This window comes from Lissotriton vulgaris, chromosome 6 (genome assembly GCF_964263255.1).
Source record: "Lissotriton vulgaris chromosome 6, aLisVul1.2, whole genome shotgun sequence".
NCBI lineage: Eukaryota > Metazoa > Chordata > Amphibia > Caudata > Salamandridae > Lissotriton > Lissotriton vulgaris.
In genome coordinates, this window is record NC_141694.1 from 17745676 (window position 1) to 17772312 (window position 26637).

Consider the following 26637-nt stretch of genomic DNA (forward strand, 5'->3'; position numbering starts at 1 on the left):
GGATTGTGTGGGATGCGGTTAGGTTTCAAATTCATGGTCCCACAGAAGTTATTAATGTTCCTAATGTGCTTAGAGTAAACAAGGGGGATGTGATTAAACAAAATATTCGTTCTGATGATTGGGATCTTCAGGCCGTGGAAGCATTATTCTCTGATTTGAAATATTATGCGGCCTTTGATGCTGAGGATTTGTACTTAGATTCTGTTAATTATGGTGATTTGTTTTGCTTTCAACATTATGGAAATCATTTCTTACACAAAACAAATTCCAGGAGGGTTCCTGTGAATTACACACAGTGGGAACATTGCCCTGCTCCTTTACAAGGGAGCTCTAGTACGTTTCTGGGAAAATACACTTATTTTACAGACTTTAATCAATGGAATCCTGAGTCGTTTTATTTTAAAGTGACACAGAAGTTCAAGTCCAAAGTTAGACTTACCGATACAAAATTGCTGTATTCGAAGTCCTTTCTAGACAAGTTAGCTATAGATGGCTACGAGCTATGGAAGGAGGTTATTGACCTTAAATCGGTTTGGGGTACCAAAGATTGGCAGGTACGAGGCACTGAGGCTTTGCATCGTGCATGTCTCATCCCGAATCACATGTTGTTTTTAAATTCTACCATTTCCCAGACAACATGCTTTGGATTGGCTACTTCTAAAAAATTGAATACACCAACAACCCCCGAATTGGAAGAATATTCAGGTTGGAATAACTTCACTAAATTATCAATTCGTGAGATACAAATGCTATTACACAATTCCTCCTTTAATATTACCAGTTTAGATCCGAAGGGGTGGCTTTTGTGGCAAAGAAGCTCTGATTCTTGCCAACGTCGTTTTCTGGGTTTGTCTGATGGTTTTACACAAGTCAGGCCAGATCCCCGTTTTGAGACAGATCACACTGTTACTACTTATTCAGTGGGCAAATTGTGTCAGAGTTGGTTACAACATTCCACATTGACTACAGTTAAGCTACATCTGTCCCAGTTGAATGATAATGTGGATCTAAATGATTTTATAAAAGGCCCGGCTAAGGGTATGTCTAAACGCTGGATTTATGCTGTGTACAATGAAATTTGGAAATTTTCACAGATTGAGGCAGCTAAACGCCTAAGAGCTATTGACCAAGCCAATTTGGAAAAAGTGCTTGCAGTGGTCGATAACAGTATCAACATGCTTTCTTCCAGGATTTACACGTTGGATAACATTGTTTCATCTGTTGTTGACATTGTGCATGATGAAGTGTCTATGTTATACCATGGTCAGAATCAATTACGCTCTGTAATGCAGTTTGCATGGACCCTACAGACACTTAAGTCTGGTCGAGTTCCCTGGAGCTCATTGAACGTTTCGTCTCTTTTTGCCCCTTTTAATTTGACTGAAAAGCAACGCATGCTTTCAATGCGTGATGCATCCTTTTCTATGTTACATATTGAGAGGTTAGAATCCTTACCTTTCTCTGTTGCTGAAGCCACTGCTGCTACATGGCTTATTCATGGATTAATTACATTACCATTTCCTTTATACAAATTCACTAATTGTATGCGGTATATTGCTATAGGACGATATGAACCGCTAGGCAATGCGTTCCTCCATGAGGCGTGGTCATTACCATACACATACAGATGTCTGAAAGATGGAAGGGAAGTGAATCTTAATGGTGAAGAATGCACGCAGTCGCCTGACCGCTCATTAATATGCAGACACATCCAGTTACACGGTTCATGTAATCAGGACCGACCAAATTTAGCGTGTGTTTTAAAAGGCTCGCCGGTTCCAGCAGTGGTTCCCACATTTACATTATTGACAAATGGTAGTTATTTGCTTTTGAATAACGAGGAATGTTGTGGGTTATTAATCGGTATCGCTTATGTGGTAACTGTATCAGAGCGTGTGGTGTGTTGCAAAAACGTTTTATACCCACCCACGCATGGGAATTCAGATGTCTCCATCTGGCCACGAATACCAACCTTGAAAGCGAAGTTCAATGGTTTTAGCAGAATAAGGGCCCTTTTGTCTCAAAAACAAGTGACCCTGAGCTCGGCCCGTGAAAATTATGTCCTTCACATAGCTAACACACGCACAGAGGTGCAGGCACTTTTAAATACTGACTTGCCGTTTCATTTCTGTGAGCTGGTACACCAAATCTTTAATGCCTCCTACACGACTGGGCTCGCACATTTATTTAAATTAGTTAGCAGTGGCCTCGTGACTACATTTGAGAAGATTTTTGGTGTCATTCCCACTTTTTGCCATTCTATATTCTCAAGTTTGTTTGGCGGATTACCTGTTTTACTGGCTTTGGCTGCAGGCGTTTTGTTATTGTTTTTCTTTATAAAACATGGATGCCCATCCTGCGCAAGAAGCCGGTCAACGCCTACTGACACTGTTTCGTAATCGGATGCTTAATTACTATGGAACATTGCCGCTTGCAGCGTTAAGCACGGCTTATAGATTATCATTTCGGTTCACCGACTTCACATGTGTCCAACCTGTGTTTCATTGCCTGAGCTGCGAGTTCGACTGGGCCATTGATTTGTGTTTATGCTTGAAGACCTCTCCTGACGTCGATTTTGATCACCTAATGGGCCCCGTAGTGGCTCACGAGTTGATTTGTTCTGGCGAAAGGGTTATGGCATTGGCAGCGATACATGGACTATTGGGTCAATGGGAGATCTCTGCAGCGGCGCATGACTTTCTGACACACAGCGTTCTGGTGAACCCACCGAGTTGTCCTCTGACGTTACAAGAGGATCCGATGCTGGAGGAGCACGTATGTTCTTTCCCATTACTAAATTGGATTGCTGAACTGTTTTCGGATGATGGCAGTGATTTCATACTGGAGGCTGTTGCTGCTTCTTTTGCATATACTATCCAATCATGAGAAGACTTGGAGACTTTCATTGCTATGGCACGTGACTTTCCCTTTGCTGAATTTGAGGGATGAACTGTGTTCGAATGATGATGATAGCAATCATGAGATGCCTTGGAGATTAACATTGATATGGCACATGACTCTGGGTATTGGATAAGTGCCTCTTTTTCTTACAGACATTTGAATTGATGCGGCCTGGTCCTATATCCTTGTACTTTTGAGGCCTTGCAAAAGACTTTGTGATCTCGAAAAAAACATTTTTTTGGCCACTATAGGCATTTATACATATGCATTCATACATAACTTTTAGCTTAGCTTAGCTCAATATTATTGAACTTTGCTTTCATGTTAAGGCTTTGATTTAGTATTGCCTTTCCCTTTTATTTGACGGTGCTCGGATCATTGGGGGGGTGTCATATAGATACTTCGTTACATATATTGTGTTAAGTTAGCATGAGTGTATTACATGTCTAACAGACATTTTTCCTTCGGCTTCAGTTTTGCACACGGCACTTACTTGTTGTTGTAGCTTTCAACCTAGAAGCGGCGATGTGATTTATTTGAGAATAATATGTTATTACTATGATATCAGTTTTGCTTGATACACTGTCTGAACAGTGAGTGCTAAAATCTCTAAGAATAACTCGATACAAGGTTGCTGGGAGGTCTGATCTTCGCACCACTTTAGACATAACATAAATACAGTTGCTGCCAATATTGGGCTCTACGCGGGTTTAAGATAGAGTTACAGGAAATGCAGACAGACACTTGATGCTGCTAGCTGTTGATGTGATCTCCTCCTACTGACATTTAGAGGTATGGGCCCGCCCTGCTAGAACCCAAATGAGACCTTCTTAGATATAATATAATATGCTAAATAGGGTGCGCAAAATATAGGTGATACAGATTTCTATCGATTTTGCATTGTAACATGCTATCACCTTTTGCTTACTATGGATTAGTGACTATGCTGATAACTCTGATTTTTATAATATGCATTTTGGTATTATACAAGATACTGCGTTTGAGAACCTTGCATTGAATAATAAATATTTCAAACTTGCACGTGTGTTCTTTGACTCTCAGTTTTGGTTTGAAATGATTATATAACGAAAGAGTGTTCATGTGTTCCACGATTCCTGAGGTATTCTAAGATCATGTTCTGGTTTGTCTAAGTCATTGGTCATTTCATAGTGATCAATGAGACACTGTAGCTAGCTCGGTAAGGGGATTTCTGACACTGAGGTGAGTTTTGGATCATCCTAACTCACTAAGGTTCTAGATCTCTATGCACAGTTCTGTGAGAGAACGGAAACCCTGCTACAATACAAAGGCTATTTTTGATATAACCTTGTGTGGAGTTCCTTTTGTGGGGGGGCGGGGATGTTGTTGCTGGTGGGTGCGTGCGCAAATGCTTTACATATCGCATCTGAGATAAGCCTGACTGCTCGTGCCAAGCTACCAAGAGGGTGAGCTGGGGTTATCTTGGCGGGTGACTTCCTTGCCCTGATGTAGGAATGGTGGTTTCTGCCTAGCTTTGGCGCAAGCCTCAGCCAACCAGAAATCCCATTTCTAACAGGAGAGAATACTGCTGGAGGGAGAGAAGAGTGCTGTAAGGAGAGGAGAGTGTTATATGGAGAGAGGGGTGCTGGAGGGAGAGAAGAGTGCTGGAGGGAGAGAAGATTGCTTTAGGGAAAGGAGAGTGTTAGAGGGAGAGAGGGGTGCTGGAGGGAGAGAAGAGTGCTGGAGGGAGAGAATATTGCTGGAGAGAAAGGAGAGTGTTGGAGGGAGAGGAGTTTGCTGGAGGGAGAAAGGTGCTTGAGGGATAGGAGAGTGCTGGAGGGAGAGGAGGGTGTTAGAGGGAGAGAGGGTTGCTGGAGGGAGAGAAGAGTGCTGGAGGGTGAGAAGAATGCCGGAGGGTGAGAAGAGTTCTAGAGGGAGAGAGGGGTGCTGGAGGGAGAGGGAAGTGTTAGAGGGAGAGAGGGCTGCTGGAGGGAGAGGAGAGTTCTGGTAGGAGAGAAGAGTGCTGGTGGGAGACAAGGGTGCTGGAGCTAGAGGGGTACTGGAGGGATAGGAGAGTGCTGGATGGAGAGTGGAGTGTCAGAGGGAGAGAAGAGTGCTGGAGGGAGAGGAGGGTGCTGGAGGGAGAGAAGTGTGCTGGAGGGAGACAAGTGTGCTGGAGGGAGAGAAGTGTGCTGGAGGGAGAGAAGTGTGCTGGATAGAGAGGAGAGTGTTAGAGGGAGAGAGGGTGCTGGAGGGTGAGAAGAGTTCTAGAGGGGGAGAGGAGAGTGCTAGAGGGAGAGGAGAGTGCTGGAGGGATAGGAGAGTGCTGGAGGGAGAGGAGGGTGTTAGAGGGAGAGAGGGTTGCTGGAGGGAGAGAAGAGTGCTGGAGGGAGAGAAGAGTGTTGGAGGGTGAGAAGAATGCCGGAGGGTGAGAAGAGTTCTAGAGGGAGAGAGGGGTGCTGGAGGGAGCGATGAGTGCTGGAGGGAGAGGAGAGTGCTAGAGGGAGAGGGAAGTGTTAGAGGGAGAGAGGGCTGCTGGAGGGGTAGAAGAGTGCTGGAGGGAGAGAAGAGTGCTGGAGGGAGAGAAGAGTGCTGGAGGGAGAGGAGGGTGTTAGAGGGAGAGAGAGGTGCTGGAGGGAGAGAAGAGTGCTGGAGGGAGAGAAGTGTGCTGGAGGGAGAGAAGTGTGTTAGAGGGAGAGAGGGGTGCTGGAGGGAGAGAAGTGTGCTGGATAGAGAGGAGAGTGTTAGAGGGAGAGAGGGTGCTGGAGGGAGAGAAGAGTTCTAGAGGGGGAGGAGAGTGCTGGAGGGAGAGGAGAGTGTAAGAGGGAGAGGAGAGTGTTAGATGGAGAGAGGGGTCCTAGAGAGAGAGAAGGGTGCTGGAGGTAGAGAAGAGTGCTGGAGGGAGAGAAGAGTGCTGGAGGGAGAGAGGGGTGCTGGAAGGAGAGGAGAATGTTAGAGGGAGAGAGGGGTCCTAGAGAGAGAGAAGGGTGATGGAGGGAGAGAAGAGTGCTGGAGGGAGAGAAGAGTGTTAGAGGGAGAGAGGGGTGCTGGAAGGAGAGGAGAATGTTAGAGGGAGACAGGGGTGCGGGAGGGAGAGAAGAGTGCTGGAGGGAGAAGAGAGTACTGGAGGGAGAGGAGTGTGTTAGAGGGAGAGAGGGGTGATGGAGGGAGGGAAGAGTGTTGGAGGGAGAGCTGAGTGCTAGAGGGAGAGGGGAGTGTTAGAGGGAGAGAATGGGTTGGAGGGAGAGGAGAGTGCTGGAGGTAGAAGAGAGGTCTGGAGGGAGAGGAGAGTACTGGAGGGAGAGGAGTGTGTTAGAGGGAGAGAGGGGTGATGGAGGGAGGGAAGAGTGTTGGAGGAGAGCTGAGTGCTAGAGGGAGAGGGGAGTGTTAGAGGGAGAGAAGAGGTTGGAGGGAGAGGAGAGTTCTGGAGGTAGAAGAGAGGTCTGGAGGGAGAGGGGAGTGTTAGAGGGAGAGAAGAATGCTGGAGGGAGAGAAGAGTGCTGAAGGAAGAGGAGAGTGCTGGAGGGAGAGGAGAGTGTTAGAGGGAGAGGAGAGTGCTGGAGGGAGAGAAGAGTGCTGGAGGGAGAGAAGAGTGCTGAAGGAAGAGGAGAGTGGTGGAGGGAGAGGAGAGTGTTAGAGGGAGAGGAGAGTGCTGGAGGGAGAGAAGAGTGCTGAAGGAAGAGGAGAGTGGTGGAGGGAGAGGAGAGTGTTAGAGGGAGAGAAGAGTGCTGGAGGGAGAGAAGAGTGCTGAAGGAAGAGGAGAGTGGTGGAGGGAGAGGAGAGTGTTAGAGGGAGAGGAGAGTGCTGGAGGGAGAGAAGAGTGCTGTCGTGAGTGAAGAGTGCTGGAATGAGAAGAGAGTGCTGGAGGGAGAGAAGAGAGCTGGAGGGAGAGAAGAGTGTTAGAGAGAGAGAAGAGTGCTGGAGGGAGAGAATAGTGCTGGAGGGAGGGAAGAATGCTGGAGGGAGAGAAGAGTGCTGGAGGAAGAGGAGAGTGCTGAAGGGAGAGGAGAGTGTTAGAGGGAGAGAGGGGTGCTGGAGGGAGAGAAGAGTGCTGGAGGGAGAGGAGAGTGTTGGAGGGAGAGGACAGTGCTGGAGAGAGATGAAGAGTGCTGGAATGAGAGGAGAGTGCTGGAGGGAGAGGAGAGTGTTAGAGTGAGAGAGGGGTGCTGGAGGGAGGGAAGAGTGTTGGAGGGAGAGCTGAGTGCTAGAGGGAGAGAGGGGTGCTGGAGGAAGAGGGGAGTGTTAGAGGGAGAGAAGAGGTTGGAGGGAGAGGAGAGTGCTGGAGGTAGAAGAGAGGTCTGGAGGGAGAGGAGAGTGTTAGAGGGAGAGAGGGGTGATGGAGGGAGAGAAGAATGCTGGAGGGAGAGAAGAGTGCTAGAGGGAGAGGAGAGTGTTAGAGGGAGAGAATAGGTTGGAGGGAGAGGAGAGTGCTGGAGGTAGAAGAGAGGTCTGGAGGGAGAGGAGAGTACTGGAGGGAGAGGAGTGTGTTAGAGGGAGAGAGGGGTGATGGAGGGAGGGAAGAGTGTAGGAGGGAGAGCTTAGTGCTAGAGGGAGAGGGGAGTGTTAGAGGGAGAGAAGAGGTTGGAGGGAGAGGAGAGTGCTGGAGGTAGAAGAGAGGTCTGGAGGGATAGGGGAGTGTTAGAGGGAGAGAAGAATGATGGAGGGAGAGAAGAGTGCTGAAGGAAGAGGAGAGTGCTGGAGGGAGAGGAGAGTGTTAGAGGGAGAGGAGAGTGCTGGAGGGAGAGAAGAGTGCTGGAGGGAGAGAAGAGTGCTGAAGGAAGAGGAGAGTGGTGGAGGGAGAGGAGAGTGTTAGAGGGAGAGGAGAGTGCTGGAGGGAGAGAAGAGTGCTGAAGGAAGAGGAGAGTGGTGGAGGGAGAGGAGAGTGTTAGAGGGAGAGAAGAGTGCTGGAGGGAGAGGAGAGTGCTGGAGGGAGAGGAGAGTGTTAGAGGGAGAGGAGAGTGATGGAGGGAGAGAAGAGTGCTGGAGGGAGAGAAGAGTGCTGAAGGAAGAGGAGAGTGGTGGAGGGAGAGGAGAGTGTTAGAGGGAGAGGAGAGTGCTGGAGGGAGAGAAGAGTGCTGAAGGAAGAGGAGAGTGGTGGAGGGAGAGGAGAGTGTTAGAGGGAGAGAAGAGTGCTGGAGGGAGAGAAGAGTGCTGAAGGAAGAGGAGAGTGGTGGAGGGAGAGGAGAGTGTTAGAGGGAGAGGAGAGTGCTGGAGGGAGAGAAGAGTGCTGTCGTGAGTGAAGAGTGCTGGAATGAGAAGAGAGTGCTGGAGGGAGAGAAGAGAGCTGGAGGGAGAGAAGAGTGTTAGAGAGAGAGAAGAGTGCTGGAGGAAGAGGAGAGTGCTGGAGGGAGAGGAGAGTGTTAGAGGGAGAGAGGGGTGCTGGAGGGGGAGAAGAGTGCTGGAGGGAGAGGAGAGTGTTGGAGGGAGAGGACAGTGCTGGAGAGAGATGAAGAGTGCTGGAATGAGAGGAGAGTGCTGGAGGGAGAGGAGAGTGTTAGAGTGAGAGAGGGTGTTGGACAGGCCACATGAAGGGCCGCTCCCCCCGGCCCAACCAGTCCTGAGTCCAGTCCCGCAAGTACCACACACCACCATTGCACGTCCTCCGTCCCCTCAGGGACCCCTGCCCTCGAGCATGTCGACCTCGTGGGTCCGATCCACTGCCGGCCCACGCGCCCAGCCTGGGGCGCCATCTTGGACCCTCCACCACGAGGCCGCCTGGCCCCCGATCGACCTCAACCCTGGGCCTGGCCCGGCCTCAGACATTCCGGCACCACCCCCCACCCAGGAGGTGAGCGGGCTACTTGGCAAGTCAATGGGAGAAAGAGGTGCCGATGGCTCTCCCCCACCAAGTGCCGCTCGCCCATCGCCTCCCCGGGCGCTGGCTCCACCCCCCTGCTGAGTGTCTGGACTCCCTCATCCCGGACCTCCCGACCTCCAAGTGCGAGGGTCCAGACATCAAAGCACGCCAGCCCTATAACTGGGGCAGCTCCAGAGCAGGAAGGCAGTTGTATCTTGGAGTCGAGAGACGTAAAGAGGAACTCATCCTGGACGGACTACTGGCGCTGCCGTAGCTCTGTCTTGTGCACCATCGTCCTGCCTGTTGGCGCTGCCACAGCCGTCGTAATCTTCATCACCTTCATCGTCGTCGGGACCTGCTGGCGTGGCCGCGGACCGTTGTAACCGCCATCTTCACCGGGACCTGCAGGCTCCGCCGCGGACCGTCGTTTTCCTTCGTCCATCTCGGGACCTGCCTGGCTCCGCCGCGGCCCGACCATCTAGAACGCCGAGCTCGAGGATTGAGAGCTATTTTCCACTCATTGGTAACAAAGACTGTCCCGCTACCCCTTTCCTAACCCAGAGACTAGAACCGAGGGGACCCCTGAGTCCAGACCTCCTTGTATCCATCATCGTAACCTAAGAATTGCATATAAAGTCTCGTTAACCTTCAACCTTGTGTGGTGTCCGTCTGTGGGGGGGAAGTTACTTATCTGTACAGTCGTTGGAGACGGCTCTCCCTGGAGACCTCTCCCCGTAACCTCGGCCGACCCTCCCGGTCCGTCTAACATTGGTGGCCAGCGGCGCGATCCGAATCACCGCATAAACGTACAGAGAGTAGCTCACCCCACGACGAAGTCACAATGACCACGAAAGAGAGCGGATCAACCGAGAAATTCCAAATGGAGAAATTGGAGGAGTACAACCATCGTGAACTAAAACAATTCTGCATCGAACTGGGTATCGCTACCACCGGACTGAGTACCAAGGATGATTTTAAGCATGCCCTAGAATCTTGGGCAGAAACCGGGGCTGCCGGAACCCCTGATCAAAGCACCGCAGAAAAAACGACCACGGCCCCTGAAGGACAAAGAACGGGTCTCTCACAAGACGAGATCCAGGAAAGAGAAAGAACCCGACTACACGAACTAGAAATGGCCCGACTCAAAATGGACGTTGAACTTAAGTTGGCCGAACAAAAAATCAACTTAGAGCACCTGCGTCTCCGAGAAGAAAGAGAGGAGAAACAGAGACAAAGGGAGCTCGAGGAAAAGAAACTAGCGTACGAACACGAACGGAACCTAGCCGAGATCAACCTACGCAAGCAGAATAAAGAAGCAGGGGTGCCCGAGCGACCCCCCACCTCAGGGGCCACAGACAAAAAGGTACACATCCCCAAGGATGTTGTCCGAGAATATTTCAGAGAGGATGACATCCAGCAATGGTTTAAAGCCTATGAAATCGCTATGACTGCACACCGGATCGATAGAAGCGACTGGGGAGCCGGTCTCTGGGGAAGATTCCTCAATGAGGGCCGCGACACCCTGCTACAGCTCCCGGACCACCAGATGACCTCCTACGACCATATGAAAGCGGCACTCCTCACCCGCTATGGTCTCACACCCGAGATGTACCGTCAGAGGTTCCGAGACTGCACCCGCATCCCGGGTACAACTTGGGTGGACTATGTAACATACTTTAGCCGAGCCTTCGAGGGCTGGATCCGAGGAAGCAACGTCACGACCTACGAGCAACTATTTAATCTGATGGTATGGGAGCATCTGTCGAACAATTGCTTCATTGAACTCCGCCAGCACCTCCTCGACAGCAAGTTAACGGATCCCCGGCAGCTCGCAGCCGAAGCTGACCGGTGGGAGATCACCAGAGTGGGCCGGAATGGGTCCTACGAACAGAACCGGAACAACAATGGTCAGCACCGACCCAGAGGAGGAGGAGGGGGCCAAGGGCGAGGAAGAGACAACGCCCCGGTCGCCCCCGCTACCAACACCACCCCCCCGGCCAACCGGGGCAGCACCCCAGCGCGACCGGGGTACAGAGCCAATGTCACGTGTCACCGATGTCAACGAGTCGGCCACTATGCGAACGACCCAAACTGCCCGCAGTACCAGAGCCCAAGACCCCGCCAAGTGGCCGCTGCAGCCCTAGGGGAAGAACAGATCTCCGAGGAGCAGGAAGAATACGAACAAGAGCATCAAGAGTGGGAGCCAGCCGCCATGGCTCTAGCCTGCTTAGGGGGGAAAGACATGGTCCCGCGGGTCCCCCTACCCGCTAACACCCAGAAGTACAGCCAATGGGTGAGCATCAATGGACGCCAGGCCGAAGCCCTTCGTGACACCGGGGCCAGTGTAACAGCCGTCCGCTGTCACCTGGTGGGCCCAGAACAGTATCTACCGAACATTCTCTGCCCTGTACGATCAGCCGATAACTCGGAAAGCCTGTGTCGGATGGCCTGCGTCCCCTTCGAATGGGGGGGGGTCTCCGGCATGTTGAAAGTAACGGTCCGAGACGATGCCCCCGTAGACTGCCTCCTGGGCAATGACCTGGAAAGCTCTCCGTGGGCCGCCGTGGAGCGAAAGGAACACCTGGGGATGTTGGGCGTCCCAGACTGGGCGTGCGTCACCACCCGTTCCATGGCCGCCCGTGCCAACCACCGCCCAGAAGAACCCGAATGGCCGGCGCCACCACCTCCGGTCGCCCCAGCCGAAAACACCGACCGTAACATTCCCTCCGAACCAGCTCAACCTACCGACCTCGCTAACCTTGACCAGTGGCCCCAAGAAGGGGGGCCCACGCAAGAACAATTTCGCCAAGAACAGAAGACCTGTCCCTCCCTCGAGGGACTCCGCCAGCAAGCGCTCGCCCAAAGCGCAGGGGATACCTCCGGAACTCATTGGGTCTACTGGGACAATGATCTGCTGTACAGCGAGCAAAGAATCGCCGAGCTGGGGAGCAACCGAGTACTAGTGGTACCCCTCCGTTTCAGAGACTTCCTGTTAAACCTGGCCCACGATGTCCCCCTGGCAGGACATCTGGGACAAGATAAAACCTACAGTCGCCTAGTGACCCACTTCTTCTGGCCCAAAATGAGGAACGATGTGCACCAGCATTGCCGATCTTGCCCCACGTGCCAAGCCAGTGGAAAGAGCGGCCGCAAACTAAAGGCCCCCCTGCAACCTTTTCCCGTGGTCACTACCCCGTTTGAGAGAGTCGGAATAGACATTGTGGGGCCCTTGGACCCACGCACAAAACAAGGCCATCGATTCATCTTGGTGCTAGTGGACCACGCCACCCGCTACCCTGAGGCTGTTCCTCTGCGAACTGTGACAGCCCCGGTAGTCGGCCGGGCCCTGATGGGGATCTTCTCCCGTGTGGGCTTCCCCCGAGAAGTCGTCAGCGACAGAGGCACGAACTTTATTTCCAAATACATGAAGTCCCTCTGGCAACAGTGCGGGGTCACCTACCGATTCACAACCCCCTATCACCCTCAAGGGAACGGACTCGTTGAGCGGTTCAACCGCACGCTAAAGGGAATGATCGGGGGGTTGGAAGAGCCCCTCCGTCGCCAGTGGGATGTGCTGCTGCCGTGCCTCCTCTTCGCGTATCGAGAGGTCCCCCAGAAATCCCTGGGCTTCAGCCCATTTGAACTGCTATATGGACACCCAGTGCGAGGGCCGCTCAGTCTCGTCAAAGAAGGCTGGGAGATGCCTCCGTTAAAGAACCCTCCAGATGTCTTCCGGTACCTCCTCACCCTCCGCAACCAGACCCGGCGGTTCAGAGAACTAGCGAAGGCCAACCTAGAGGCCAGTCAAGAGGACATGAAAAAATGGTATGACCAGAATGCCTCATCCATTGAATTCGAACCTGGCCAACAGGTTTGGGTGATGTCCCCCACTGAGCCATGCGCCCTACAAGACAAATGGACGGGGCCCTTCAAAGTAATAGAGCGCAAGGGTCCTGCCACCTATCTCATCGACATGGAATCCTCCCGGAACCCTCTCCGGGTCCTCCACGCTAACAGACTAAAGCCCCACTTTGTGCGAACAGAGCTCAGCCTCCTGATGGCCACAGACACTGGGGTTGAAGAAGACTCCGAGCCTCTCCCTGACCTCCTACGGACTCAAGAGCAAGACGGCTCCGTGGATGGGGTCCGGCTCTCAGAGGCCCTCACCAGAGAACAACGCCAAGAGTGTCAAGCCCTCCTATCACAGTTCGCCAGCCTGTTCTCCCTCACCCCAGGTGTCACTTCCTGGTGTGTGCACGATGTGGACACCGGGGACAGCCCCCCTATCCGCCACCGGGCCTACCGCGTGCCAGACCGGGTACGGGCCTGCATCCAGGAAGAAATAGCCAAGATGCTCACGCTCGGGGTCATCGAGCCCTCAGACAGTCCCTGGGCCAGCCCTGTCGTACTGGTCCCCAAAGCAGCTGTCCCCGGCACCACACCAGAACTCCGGTTCTGCGTCGACTACCGGGGCTTGAATGCGGTCACCAGAACAGACGCGCATCCCATCCCCCGGGCAGATGAACTAGTCGACCGAATGGGAGCTGCCCGCTACCTCAGCATCTTCGACCTAACAGCAGGCTATTGGCAGATCGGCCTCACACCCCGGGCGCAAGAACGTTCTGCCTTCTCCACCCCCGATGGCCATTACCATTTCACGGTCATGCCCTTCGGCATGAAGAATGCCCCGGCAACATTCCAACGGCTCGTCAATCAGGTCCTGGCGGGGCTCGAAGGATTCAGCGCCGCCTACCTAGACGACATCGCTGTATACAGCCACCATTGGACCGAGCACCTCCACCACCTCCGAGCAGTGCTGCAAGCCCTTCAGCGAGCTGGCCTCACGATCAAGGCCAGCAAGTGTCAAATTGGGCAAGGGTCTGTAACCTACCTCGGACACCAGGTGGGAAGCGGCCTAGTGGCCCCTCTACAGCTGAAAATTGCCGCCATCCAGGCCTGGCAGCCCCCCATCACCCAAACCGAGGTACGAGCCTTCCTGGGCCTCACGGGCTATTACCGAAGGTTCGTGAAAGACTATGGTACCATAGTGGGGCCCCTCACAGAACTCACGTCAAAGAACCAGCCCAAGAAAGTCACCTGGACCCCAGAGTGTCAAACTGCATTTGAACAATTGAAGGCCGCCATGTGTTCCGCCCCTGTGCTCCAGGCCCCAGACTACAGCCGGGAGTTCGTCGTCCAGACGGACGCCTCCGACCAGGGCATTGGGGCAGTCCTGTCTCAAGTGAACACCGAAGGCCTTGATCAACCGGTGGCCTTCATCAGCCGGAGACTCCTACCACGGGAGCAACGCTGGAGCACCATAGAGAGGGAAGCCTTCGCTGTGGTATGGGCCCTCAAGAAGCTCCGGCCCTACCTTTTTGGCACCCACTTTCGGGTGCAGACCGACCACCGACCCCTGCAGTGGCTGATGCATATGCGGGGGGAGAACCCAAAGTTGCTACGCTGGTCCATCTCCTTGCAAGGTATGGACTTCACAGTCGAACACCGGCCTGGGTCAGATCACGCCAACGCGGATGGCCTGTCCCGGTTTTTCCGCCTCGACGAGGAGAGTCCCCAAGAGGATGGGTAACTCTCCCCGCCTTCAGCTGGGGGGGACGCATGTTGGACAGGCCACATGAAGGGCCGCTCCCCCCGGCCCAACCAGGCCTGAGTCCAGTCCCGCAAGTACCACACACCACCATTGCACGTCCTCCGTCCCCTCAGGGACCCCTGCCCTCGAGCATGTCGACCTCGTGGGTCCGATCCACTGCCGGCCCACGCGCCCAGCCTGGGGCGCCATCTTGGACCCTCCACCACGAGGCCGCCTGGCCCCCGATCGACCTCAACCCTGGGCCTGGCCCGGCCTCAGACATTCCGGCACCACCCCCCACCCAGGAGGTGAGCGGGCTACTTGGCAAGTCAATGGGAGAAAGAGGTGCCGATGGCTCTCCCCCACCAAGTGCCGCTCGCCCATCGCCTCCCCGGGCGCTGGCTCCACCCCCCTGCTGAGTGTCTGGACTCCCTCATCCCGGACCTCCCGACCTCCAAGTGCGAGGGTCCAGACATCAAAGCACGCCAGCCCTATAACTGGGGCAGCTCCAGAGCAGGAAGGCAGTTGTATCTTGGAGTCGAGAGACGTAAAGAGGAACTCATCCTGGACGGACTACTGGCGCTGCCGTAGCTCTGTCTTGTGCACCATCGTCCTGCCTGTTGGCGCTGCCACAGCCGTCGTAATCTTCATCACCTTCATCGTCGTCGGGACCTGCTGGCGTGGCCGCGGACCGTTGTAACCGCCATCTTCACCGGGACCTGCAGGCTCCGCCGCGGACCGTCGTTTTCCTTCGTCCATCTCGGGACCTGCCTGGCTCCGCCGCGGCCCGACCATCTAGAACGCCGAGCTCGAGGATTGAGAGCTATTTTCCACTCATTGGTAACAAAGACTGTCCCGCTACCCCTTTCCTAACCCAGAGACTAGAACCGAGGGGACCCCTGAGTCCAGACCTCCTTGTATCCATCATCGTAACCTAAGAATTGCATATAAAGTCTCGTTAACCTTCAACCTTGTGTGGTGTCCGTCTGTGGGGGGGAAGTTACTTATCTGTACAGTCGTTGGAGACGGCTCTCCCTGGAGACCTCTCCCCGTAACCTCGGCCGACCCTCCCGGTCCGTCTAACAGAGGGGTGCTGGAGGGAGGGAAGAGTGTTGGAGGGAGAGCTGAGTGCTAGAGGGAGAGAGGGGTGCTGGAGGGAGAGGGGAGTGTTAGAGGGAGAGAAGAGGTTGGAGGGAGAGGAGAGTGCTGGAGGTAGAAGAGAGGTCTGGAGGGAGAGGAGAGTGTTAGAGGGAGAGAGGGGTGATGGAGGGAGAGAAGAATGCTGGAGGGAGAGAAGAGTGCTGAAGGAAGAGGAGAGTGTTAGAGGGAGAGGAGAGTGCCGGAGGGAGAGAAGAGTGCTGGAGGGAGAGAAGAGTGCTGAAGGAAGAGGAGAGTGGTGGAGGGAGAGGAGAGTGTTAGAGGGAGAGGAGAGTGCTGGAGGGAGAGAAGAGTGCTGGAGGGAGAGGAGAGTGCTGGAGGGAGAGAAGAGTGAGGGAGAGAAGAGTGCTGGAGGGAGAGGAGAGTGTTAGAGGGAGAGGAGAGTGCTGGAGGGAGAGAAGAGTGCTGGAGGGAGAGAAGAGTGCTGAAGGAAGAGGAGAGTGGTGGAGGGAGAGGAGAGTGTTAGAGGGAGAGGAGAGTGCTGGAGGGAGAGAAGAGTGCTGAGGGAAGAGGAGAGTGGTGGAGGGAGAGGAGAGTGTTAGAGGGAGAGGAGAGTGCTGGAGGAAGAGAAGAGTGCTGTCGTGAGTGAAGAGTGCTGGAATGAGAAGAGAGTGCTGGAGGGAGAGAAGTGAGCTGGAGGGAGAGAAGAGTGTTAGAGAGAGAGAAGAGTGCTGGAGGGAGAGAAGAGTGCTGGAGGGAGGGAAGAATGCTGGAGGGAGAGAAGAGTGCTGGAGGGAGAGGAGAGTGCTGGAGGGAGAGGAGAGTGCTGGAGGGAGAGAAGAGTGTTAGAGGGAGAGAGGGGTGCTGGAGGGAGAGGAGAGTGCTGGAGGAAGAGGAGAGTGCTGGAGGGAGAGGAGAGTGTTAGAGGGAGAGAGGGGTGCTGGAGGGAGAGAAGAGTGCTGGAGGGAGAGGAGAGTGTTGGAGGGAGAGGACAGTGCTGGAGAGAGATGAAGAGTGCTGGAATGAGAGGAGAGTGCTGGAGGGAGAGGAGAGTGTTAGAGTGAGAGAGGGGTTCTGGAGGGAGAGGGGTGCTGGAGGGAGAAAAGAATGCTGGAGGGAGAGGAGAGTGCTGGAGGGAGAGAAGAGTGCTGGAGGGAGAGGAGAGTGTTAGAGTGAGAGAGGGGTGCTGGAGGGAGAGGGGTGCTGGAGGGAGAGAAGAATGCTGGAGGAAGAGAAGAGTGCTGGAGGGAGAGAAGAGTGCTGGAGGGAGAGGAGAGGGTAAGAGGGAGAGGAGAGTGTTAGATGGAGAGAGGGGTGCTAGAGGGAGAGATGGGTGCTAGAGGGAAAGGAACGTACTGGAGGGAGAGAGGAGTGTTAGAGGGAGAGAAGAGTGATGGAGGGAGAGAAGAGTGATGGAGAGAGAGTAGAGTGCTGAAGAAAGAAGAGAGTGTTAGAGGGAGAGAGGGGTGCTGGAGGGAGAGAAAAGTGCTGGATGGAGAGGGGAGTGCTGGATGGAGAGGGGAGTGCTGGAGGGAAAGGAGAGTGTTAGAGGGAGAGAGGGGTGCTGGAGGGAGAGAAAAGTGCTGGATGGAGAGGGGAGTGCTGGATGGAGAGGGGAGTGCTGGAGGGAAAGGAGAGTGTTAGAGGGAGAGAGGGGTGCTGGAGGGAGAGAAAAGTGCTGGAGGGAGAGGACAGTGCTGGAGAGAGATGAAGAGTGCTGGAATGAGAGGAGAGTGCTGGAGGGAGAGGAGAGTGTTAGAGTGAGAGAGGGGTGCTGGAGGGAAAGGGGTGCTGGAGGGAGAGAAGAATGCTGGAGGGAGAGGAGAGTGCTGGAGGGAGAGAAGAGTGCTTGAGGGAGAGGGGAGTGTTGGAGGAAGAGAAGAGTGCTGGAGGGAGAGAAGAGTGCTCGAGGGAGAGAAGAGTGCTGGAGGGAGAGAAGAGTGCTGGAGGGAGAGGAGAGGGTAAGAGGGAGAGGAGAGTGTTAGATGGAGAGAGGGGTGCTAGAGGGAGAGAGGGGTGCTAGAGGGAAAGGAACGTACTGGAGGGAGAGAGGAGTGTTAGAGGGAGAGAAGAGTGATGGAGGGAGAGAAGAGTGATGGAGAGAGAGTAGAGTGCTGAAGAAAGAAGAGAGTGTTAGAGGGAGAGAGGGGTGCTGGAGGGAGAGAAAAGTGCTGGATGGAGAGGGGAGTGCTGGATGGAGAGGGGAGTGCTGGAGGGAAAGGAGAGTGTTAGAGGGAGAGAGGGGTGCTGGAGGGAGAGAAAAGTGCTGGAGGGAGAGAAGAGTGCTGGAGGGAGAGGGGAGTGCTGGAGGGAGAGAAGAGTGCTGGAAGGAGAGGAGAGTGTTAGAGGGAGAGAGGGGTAATGGAGGGAGTGAAGAGTGTTGGAGGGAGAGGTGAGTGCTGGAGGGAGAGGGGCGTGTTAGAGGGAGAGAAGAGATTGGAGGGAGAGGAGAGTGCTGGAGGGAGAGGAGGGTGTTAGAGGGAGAGAGGGGGGATGGAGGGAGAGTAGAGTGCTGAAGGGAGAGAAGAGGCTGGAGGGAGAGGAGAGTGATGGAGGGAGAGGAGAGTGTTAGAGGGAGAGAAGAGTGCTGCAGGAAAGAAGAGTGTTAGAGGGAGAGAAGAGTGCTGGTGGGAGAGAAGAGTGCTGGAGAGAGAGGGGAGTGTTAGAGGGTGAGAGGGATGCTGGAGGGATTGAAGAGTACTGGAGGGAGAGAAGAGTGCTGGAGAAAGAGGAGAGTGTTAGAGGGAGAGAGAGGTGCTGGAGGGAGGGAAAAGTGCTGGATGGAGAGGAGAGTGATGGAGGGATAGAAGAGTGCTCGAATGAGAGGAGTGTGTTAGAGGGAGAGAGGGGTGCTGGAGGGAGAGAAGAGTGCTTGAGGGAGAAAAGAGGCTGGATGAAGAGGGGAGTGCTGGAGGGAGAGGGGAGTGTTGGAGGGAGAGGAGAGGGCTGGAGGAAGAGGAGAGTGTAAGAGGGACACAGGGGTGCGGGAGGGAGAGAAGATTGCTGGTGGGAGAGAAGAGTGCTGGCGGGAGAGGAGATTGCTGGAGGGAGAGGGGAGTGTTGGAGGGAGAGAAGTGTGTTAGTGGGAGAGAAGAGTGCTAGAGGGAGTGAAGAGTGTTGAAGGGAGAGATGAGTGCTGGAGTGAGAGAAGAGGCTGGAGGGAGAGGAGAGTGCTGGAGGGAGAGGAGAGTGCTGGAGGGAAGAAGAGTGCTAGAGGGAGAGAAGAGGGTTAGAGAGTGTTTGACTTGGCCCTTCTGGCAAGATCACCCATAAATATTTTGCCTTTTAGTGTTACATAATTATAATGATTTCTGGTCTTGGTGCAGAGTGCGTGTGTGAGATTGGCCTGCCCTCCCATAGGAATGCATCGGGAATGTGTGTGTCCATGGTAATTCCTGATGAGTGGGGAGTGCAGGTGGGAGTTTGCTATGTGCGGACTCGTGTGATTGAATGCTGCGCGATGATGTGTGCGGCGTGATTGTGTCTAGTATGGAAGTGTCACTTCTAGAAGTTGGCCTGTCTGTGCAGTGAAGGTGCTGGCTTTTGATTGTCTGGAGCTGACTGGTGTGCCTGGCTCCTGGAGTCAGGATGGGTCTGCCCCGGTGGTGAATGGGATAGCTGCATGTTGATTGCTGGGGAGCAGTGCACCTGGGACCTGAATAGGGCTGGGCTTTCCCCTCACAATGCTGGCTCCACCCCCTGTGGTGCGACTGATGACCCTACCCATCCTGTGAATAGGCAGAGGGGCTGAGCAAAACAAAGTGCTCAGAAACCAGTTGTATCTGGTTCGCCCCTTGCCTGCACCTTTAGACAAAGGAATTTGGTGTATAAAAAGAGGCTGTGACCTCTTGTAAAAAATGTTCTTGTTTTTCCTGACTAGAATCTACCAGGGGCGTGCTGCTGCTGGGGCCCAAGGGAAGGCTTGCCTCCCTGGGCACTGCCCAGCCCCTGGATGCCCTGGATGCTGAAAGACTCCTAGGAGGACCTTGTTGCTGGAGGATTTCTTTGGGACCCTTCTCTGGTTACTTTTTGAGGTTGCCAAGGCTTTGCTACAGCCTGCCTGCGCTCTTTTTGCAGACTGAGTGCTTTTATTCTGCTTTTTTTGCCTTCCTAGGGAAAGGGGGAGCCTGGGCGCTGAGCAGCGCGGCGCTGCAGCCCCGGGCTGAGGGAATCCTCCTCGTAGGGGTTTCCCCCTACCTCTCATACTTTGCAGGTGCCCACCCTGCATTATGGCCGCTACTCATATATCCTAAGTGGCAGGAGCCTACCCTGCATTATGCCCGCATTAATATTGCTAATAGCGGGTGCCCACCCCGCTTCTACTTTTATTTTTTCTACTGAGGGAGCCTACCCCTCATCTAATGCCCAGATAGCCGCTGCCACCCGCGGCCCGCCTGGTTGTGGGCGGGGACACAGGACAGAAGCGGAAATGCGGCCGCAAGTTATGTTGGAGAGGAGGTCGGGAGCCTACCCCGCCTCCTCAAGCTCCGGGGAAAGGAAGTGAAGTCCTCCCACGGCCCGGTGCTCCCTTGAGCTGTGGAGAACCCCGGGCTGCCAACCAAGAGTAGCGCGTGTCAGCGAAGGCCCGGTCCCGAGATCGGGGACTGGGTGAAGATGCCGGGTGAGCTACACTACGGGGCTCCCAGGCGGAGGAGAGAGCCCTGTCTGCACTGCCGACCTGACTAGCCCGGTGAGTGTCATAGGGCTGGGGGGGAAGCTCCAGTAGGCCTAGAAGTGCCTGGAAGGCACGGGACAGAGAGAGTGCTCACGAGCGGCCCCGTCTTGCAGTGAGCCACTCCTACGTTGGGGCATGTTTGGTTACCCGGGCCCAGAGAGGCCCATGCCTTGTTGTTGGAGGCAGTATTCGAGCGGCCCCCTTTGGCAGCGGGCCGCTCCACCAGTTTGATCATAATTTGTCTTAAGAGCCGCAAAGGCTCCCACGGGCCCATGTGTTTAAAATGCCCAAGAGGGTCTTGGCCTCACTTGTTTCCCAGAGCCCCGTGGCTCCAACGGTTGCCCCACAGTTGGTTTCAGAGCCTGGAGGGGTCCCAAATGCCTGTTAGTTGTCCTAGAGCCTGGAGGGCTCCCCAGGTTTTGCGCAGTGTTTGTTCCTAAAGGGCTAGTGAGAGCCCATGCCGCAGTTTAAGTTCCCAGCCGCTCAGCAAGCAGTGGGCAGCTGCTCCGTTTAGGTTTTCCTTCCTAGGGACATGTGCTTTGGACTCCGGAGTGAGTCGCACTCCTTCATCCCTACCTTTGCTTTCCCCAGCTGTGCAGCACTTAGTGCCAGCTGCAGCATTTAGGCCCTGTTCTGTCCCTGTCCTCAGCTGCCCACGAACAATTTCGTAATTTACAAAACCTCAAGACGGAGGGGGAGAGGCAGCCTGCACCTGCACCGACATCCAGGGCCACCCCTGCAGCTACAGGCGGAGCACACAATCACGTCTCGGCACATATGGAAGTGAAGCAGACCCCACCCCCACCCAGGATGCAGACACGAATCACAGCAAGTGTGCGGGCCCACGCCAGCAGCAGGTCAAGGCAGCAGCGCTCCGTGCTCACAACAGCAGCCATGGAGCAACACGCACACAACGTGGGCCTGGGCATTGAGGCTCAGATGCTGCGTGTGCACTGCAAACAGGTGTAGCACGTAGCAGCAATGCAGCTGCAGCTATACAAAACAGCATGCAACATCAGCAGGACATCACCCGCAGACACCACAGGCAGCTGCTAACACGGCTCCAATCACCTGATCGGGAACGCCAGATCCCAGCTCTTACGAAGATCATTGGCCATGCAAATCCAGATGGTCCAATGCTGTGCTGACGTAGCAAGGGCCCTGGAGCAGGTCACCAACGGATGTATGACGTTACAACTCATACTTTTACAACGCATACCATTACAACGCGGTATTTACAACGAATACCGTTACAACGCATAGCGCTTAGAGGTGCTGGATAGTGGTAAGTATAATTTTATATTCCAACTCCAGTCCCCGTGGATAGTAGGGAAGGTGTTGGATATAAAATTAAACTTATTCCCTATCCTAGAGCGCCCCCCAGCGCAATGCGTTGTAATGGTATGCGTTGTAATGCCTGCGTTGTAGTGGTAGTGCGTTGTAAAAATTGTGTTGTAACCGTTGTATACCGTCACCAATGCTGTGGAGCACCAACAGGGGGCAGACCATAGCAATGCAAGGGGGGGATGATGCCAGCGAAGGGGCATCTAGCCTCAGCAGCCTGTCTGTGCTGGTGCAAACAGACAGGAGGCGCAGTGCCCGGCCCAACACTGCATCCCGAAAGAACCAGCCTAACGCGGAGGGTGAGAGGTGACAGGGTGCGTGCGGCAGGAGGCGCTAGTTGTATTACGGCTGTGCCGTGGTGAGGCAACCATGTACGCCAGCTCAGGTTACGTAACCTTGGATGTTTAAAAGCTGTACCCTTATTTGTTGCTGATGGAAGCACATTGAGACCTTGTGAAATAAACAAAAGCTTTATTTTGACAAAAAATCTTCCTCATGTCTATCATTGATGTGGCTTGCATGAGTGCAGTGTTGTGTGAGGGGTATGGATGCACTAGAAATAGTTCTGTGTGATGTGCGCGCAGCGCCTGTGACCTTCAGCAGGATTTTCCCAGTGTGCATGATGAACATGTGCAGGTGGCAGGTCGTCCCCCTCCGACTCACTACCTAACACCTCAACAGGTATCCTCCGCTTGGTGGCAATATTGTGCAGCATGGCGCACACGGCCATGATGCGGCAGCAGATTTCGGGCCGGTAGTTGAGGGCCCGCTGGTCTTGTGGAGGATGCGAAATCTACTCTTTAACAGGCCAAATGTTCGCTCAATCACGTTTCTGGTGTGTATATGGGCACCATTGTACCTGTGCTCCTGTGGTGTCGCTGGGTTGAGGTATGGGGTGAGAAGGTATTCACAGAGGGCGTAGGCGCTGTCACCCGAAGGGAGGAGCAGAGGGTCAGTGCCTGTTATGCGCAGCAACATGGTCTTAACATACTGTATGTGGGCATGTGTACTTACCTAGGAGATGTCCCGCACCAAATTCACCCCTGACCAAGCGGGTGTGTATGCCGCTGTGCCGGAAGATAAATGAATCATGCGTGCTCCCTGGGTATTGTGCCACAATGTCTGTAATGATGGTCTTCGCATTGCAGACCACCTGAATGTTGAGGGAGTGATATGACTTTCGGTTCCGGTACATGTATTCGGTCTCTGCGGGTGGACAGATGTTATGTGGGTGCAGTCGATGCAGCCAATTACATGGGGGAAATGGGCGGTTTGATAGAAGTCCAGTTTAGTTTGCCCTTAAGTCCTTTTGGGTGGTTGGGAAGTTGATGTGGTGATGGTTCCGGATCAGCATGGCGTCCAGGAAACTCTGTAGGCAGCGTGAAAATGTACTCTGGGAAACACCCCCTGCAACTGCGACTATCCCCTGGAAGCTGCCAGAGGCCAGGAGGTGTAGGCAGCACAGGACCTGGCCATGGGTGGGCACGGCATTGGTTCTCCGTGTTGGGTGCTGCATCAGGGGCTCAAGGTCTCTGATGAGCTTCAGGGTCATTGCCTCATTGAGCATGTATTTGGAGTAGATCTCATTTTCAGTCTACCCCAGTATTTATTTTATTTATTTTATTTATAGAGTTTTGTATAGCGCGGACAAGACCCGTGGGTATCAGAGCGCTTCACATGTGATATAAATTACAGACATTATGAAGGCAATTGTAACAACATATATATATGACGTATAGGACACTGAGATAAGTTGTAAGGGGTAGATTACAGACATTATGGAGGCAATTGTAACAACAGATATATATGACATATAAAACGCTAGGATAATCTGTAAGGGAGATTATAAGTAAGAGTTCTTTCGCCCATCCAGTTAGTAGTAGGAGGTGGGTGAGGTATGGTTATATAGTATAACAGTGCAAATAACATGTGTAAATAGCATTAAGGAGTAAAGAGTGTTGCCATGTAACCAGGATCCTGGCAATAAAACATAATGAGGTGGAGCGTATATAGTATTATCTGAGAGATTATCGATATCGGGTCATATACGTTTGAGGTAGTAGTAAAGTGTGTGGCCAAGGTTTAAACATGAAATCAGTCAATTGGCAGATAATAGATCTTCAGGAAGTTTAGGTTGAGGCCTTCTCTCTTTGGTGTAGATGTTTTCATCAATAATCTGTACGCTACTCTATGAGAGGTATTTGCTCATCATGTGGTTCTTCAGTTCGCGTTTGAATGTTATCAAATTTTGAATCTTCCTGATGTTCGGAGGTATTGAGTTCCAGACTCTGGGGGCGGCTCCTGAGAACGCTCGGTCGTAAGTCTTTTTCTTCCGGAAAAAGGCTGGCCTCAGTAGCAGTTCGTTGACGCTTCTAGTTGGTCTGTTGCCTCCCGATAGCTTAATTTTCTTGGCCAGATATCTCGGCGTGTTGCAGTGAACTGCTCGGTGGGTAATACAGGCCATCTTCATTTGGATTCTGGCCTCATAGGGTAGCCAGTTTAGTGTTTTCAGGTGAGGAGATATGTGATCGAATTTCCTCGATCCCGTGATCAGTCTTGCCGCTGCATTGAGGCAGGCTTTTAGTGGTGCTGTGGATGTTTTCGGTAGTCCCGCTAACGTGGTGCAACCGTATTCGATCCTTGAAATAACTAGGGATTGTACAGCCAGTTTTAGGTCCGCCTTTGAGATGTACGGTTTCAGTTTTCTTAAATAGTTCAGATGGAAGCGGGCGCTCTTGGCCATTGAGTTTATGTGGTCTTTCATGTTCAGATTCTCATCTAGGGTAATTCCCAGTGATTTTGCTGAATTGACTAGGGTCGGGGTGCAGTCCAACGCGGTCACCAGTTTCGTCAATTCCTTTACCTCAGGACGGTTCTTCGTCTGTGAAATTAACAGGAATTCAGTTTTATGGGCATTTAGTTTCAGGTGGTTCGTGGTTAACCACTGTAGAGCTCTCTTTAGTGTCTTGTTCATTAGGTCAATGTCAGCAAGGGAGGCGATCTTTATGTATATTTGCGTGTCATCTGCATACATGTGATAGGGTATCTGTGATTCCCTAAGGATCTCCGTGAGGGGTTCAACATACAAGTTGAATAGATCTGGGGATAAGGTTGAACCTTGTGGGACACCGACGGCAGTAGGACAAGGGGAAGAGGTTGCTTGATTGACCAGGAAACGTTGAGTCCTATTCTGCAGGAAAGATTTAAACCATTTCAGCACATTTCCCGACAAGCCCATCCTTTCTTGTAGCCTGGTCGTCAGCAATTCATGATTTACCGTGTCAAATGCAGAAGACAGGTCTAGAAGAATCAATAGGCATGCTTGATTTCTGTCTAGCGCTTGTAGGGCGTCGTCCACGATATGCAGGATCGCAGTTTCAGTACTACGCCCAGCTCTGAATCCAGATTGGCAATCATCTAGTAGTGAGAACTTAGCGATGTGTTGACTCAATTGGCATTGTACGCATTTCTCAATAAGTTTGGCTAGTAAAGGTATATTGGTCACTGGTCGATAGTTGTTCGGGTCAGTTGCATCCGCTGTCGGTTTTTTGATGATAGGCACAACCTGGCCAGTTTTTAGGCAGTCGGGTAGGGTCCCTTGTGTAAGTGAGGCATTTATTATCTCAGTCCAGATTGGGACTAGGGTGTGGCTAATTTCTCTTACGCACTTTGCTGGTAGAGGGTCTTGATAGTGGTTATTCGGTCTGATTTCCTTTAGTAGTGTAATCCGCAGCCGGAAGATGCGTTCGTGGATCCTGCGTTTGTTCTGGGCTGCAGCCCGGAGCCTCAGCCGCCTTGCCACGATGTATAGACCAGCCATTGTGACTTTCCTCATGCTCCTAATGAGTCTCCTTAAGTGTGTTTGATTTAGCCAACACCTGTTTGTTATTTCCAACATTTCTTTTTCTGTTGCCACTTTGACTTCATGGTTACCACCTGGTGTAGCTTCTCCTTAAATTGTGACTCATATGTTGTGAATTATGGTCTTTTCGCTATTTGCGATTGCTGATGCATGTGGGTAGCGATTTGTTTGCTAATTCGCTATTTGACTGCGAATGCGCTATTAAATTAGCAGAATATGTGGAAAATCGCTTTTAAGGAATCGCAGTGGGGGTTTCTATGGATTTAGCGATTCTTTGTTTTGCGAATTCGCAAATTGTTGCTTTTCCACTTGTTGCATTACGGAGGTGGAATTTGCGATCGCAATCACTGTTATGCAGCGATTGCGATCGCAAATTCGCTTGATGCATCTATGCCATTGTCATTTACAATGCCAATCAGCGCCTTAAGACCCTCTGGGTGAGTAGTGCGCTATTTAAATGCTTTGATTGATTGATTGATTGATTGAATAGCTCAAACTCTCGCAAATAAGAGACTTATGGCATTGCAAATGCTTGTTATATTAGATGTCAACACAAGCGTCACACACTGATCTGCAAGCCTACTACAACCTTTCCCTTGCCTAGTCCATCATGTGTGAAACTGTCTGTTTACTGACATTTCTCATAGAATCCACAGATTAGCTCGAGCACAGCCAGTGCTACCATCACCCTGTATGTTTTGTGTTTCTGGTTCTTGCCAGAAGGGTTCAGTCTGAGTGGTAGTGCGTGATTTGTTGCCGTGGTGAAATGCCCAACAAGGCTCTGGTCAGACTACTTGTCAGACAACCATCACCAGCTCCTCCATACAGGAGGGGGTGTGTGTGAGATGTCAACAGAAGTCTCTCACACAGACTGGCTGGCCTATAAGGGCAACACACAGGCCGGTAACCCAGTCACAGTCCTCCCTAATTTCATAATAGCAGATGTAGCATGGAGTAGTTTGTTTACTCACATGTTTCCAGTATTTATTGATGAGGTCAAGCCTGCCAGTGCTGTGCATTCCTTCACACATATGTTCCGTATATGTAGTACTAATCAGAGGCCCAACTAGAGCCATATTTCGGAGGGGGCTAAGAAAAAACTTCGGGGGGAGGGGCAATTCTTCCAGCGATAGGCAGAGTAGAGATGCAGGGGCTCTAAGGGGCTCTAAGATGGGGTGGAAAAACAACAAAGCCTCGTTAGCAAGTAAATGGTCTTTTAAAGACCTGTGAAGTACTTGGGTGCGGCTGTGTGTGTGCCCAGGAAGGTGTCTCAGCCTGGCCTGACACACATGACGAGGGTGGGGGGGCGCCTGAAGCCCTTTGAGCCCAATGGCCGTTGTGCCCCTGGTTCTAATTACAAAGGATTTGTCTCTGTGGTGGGGCATGACTTG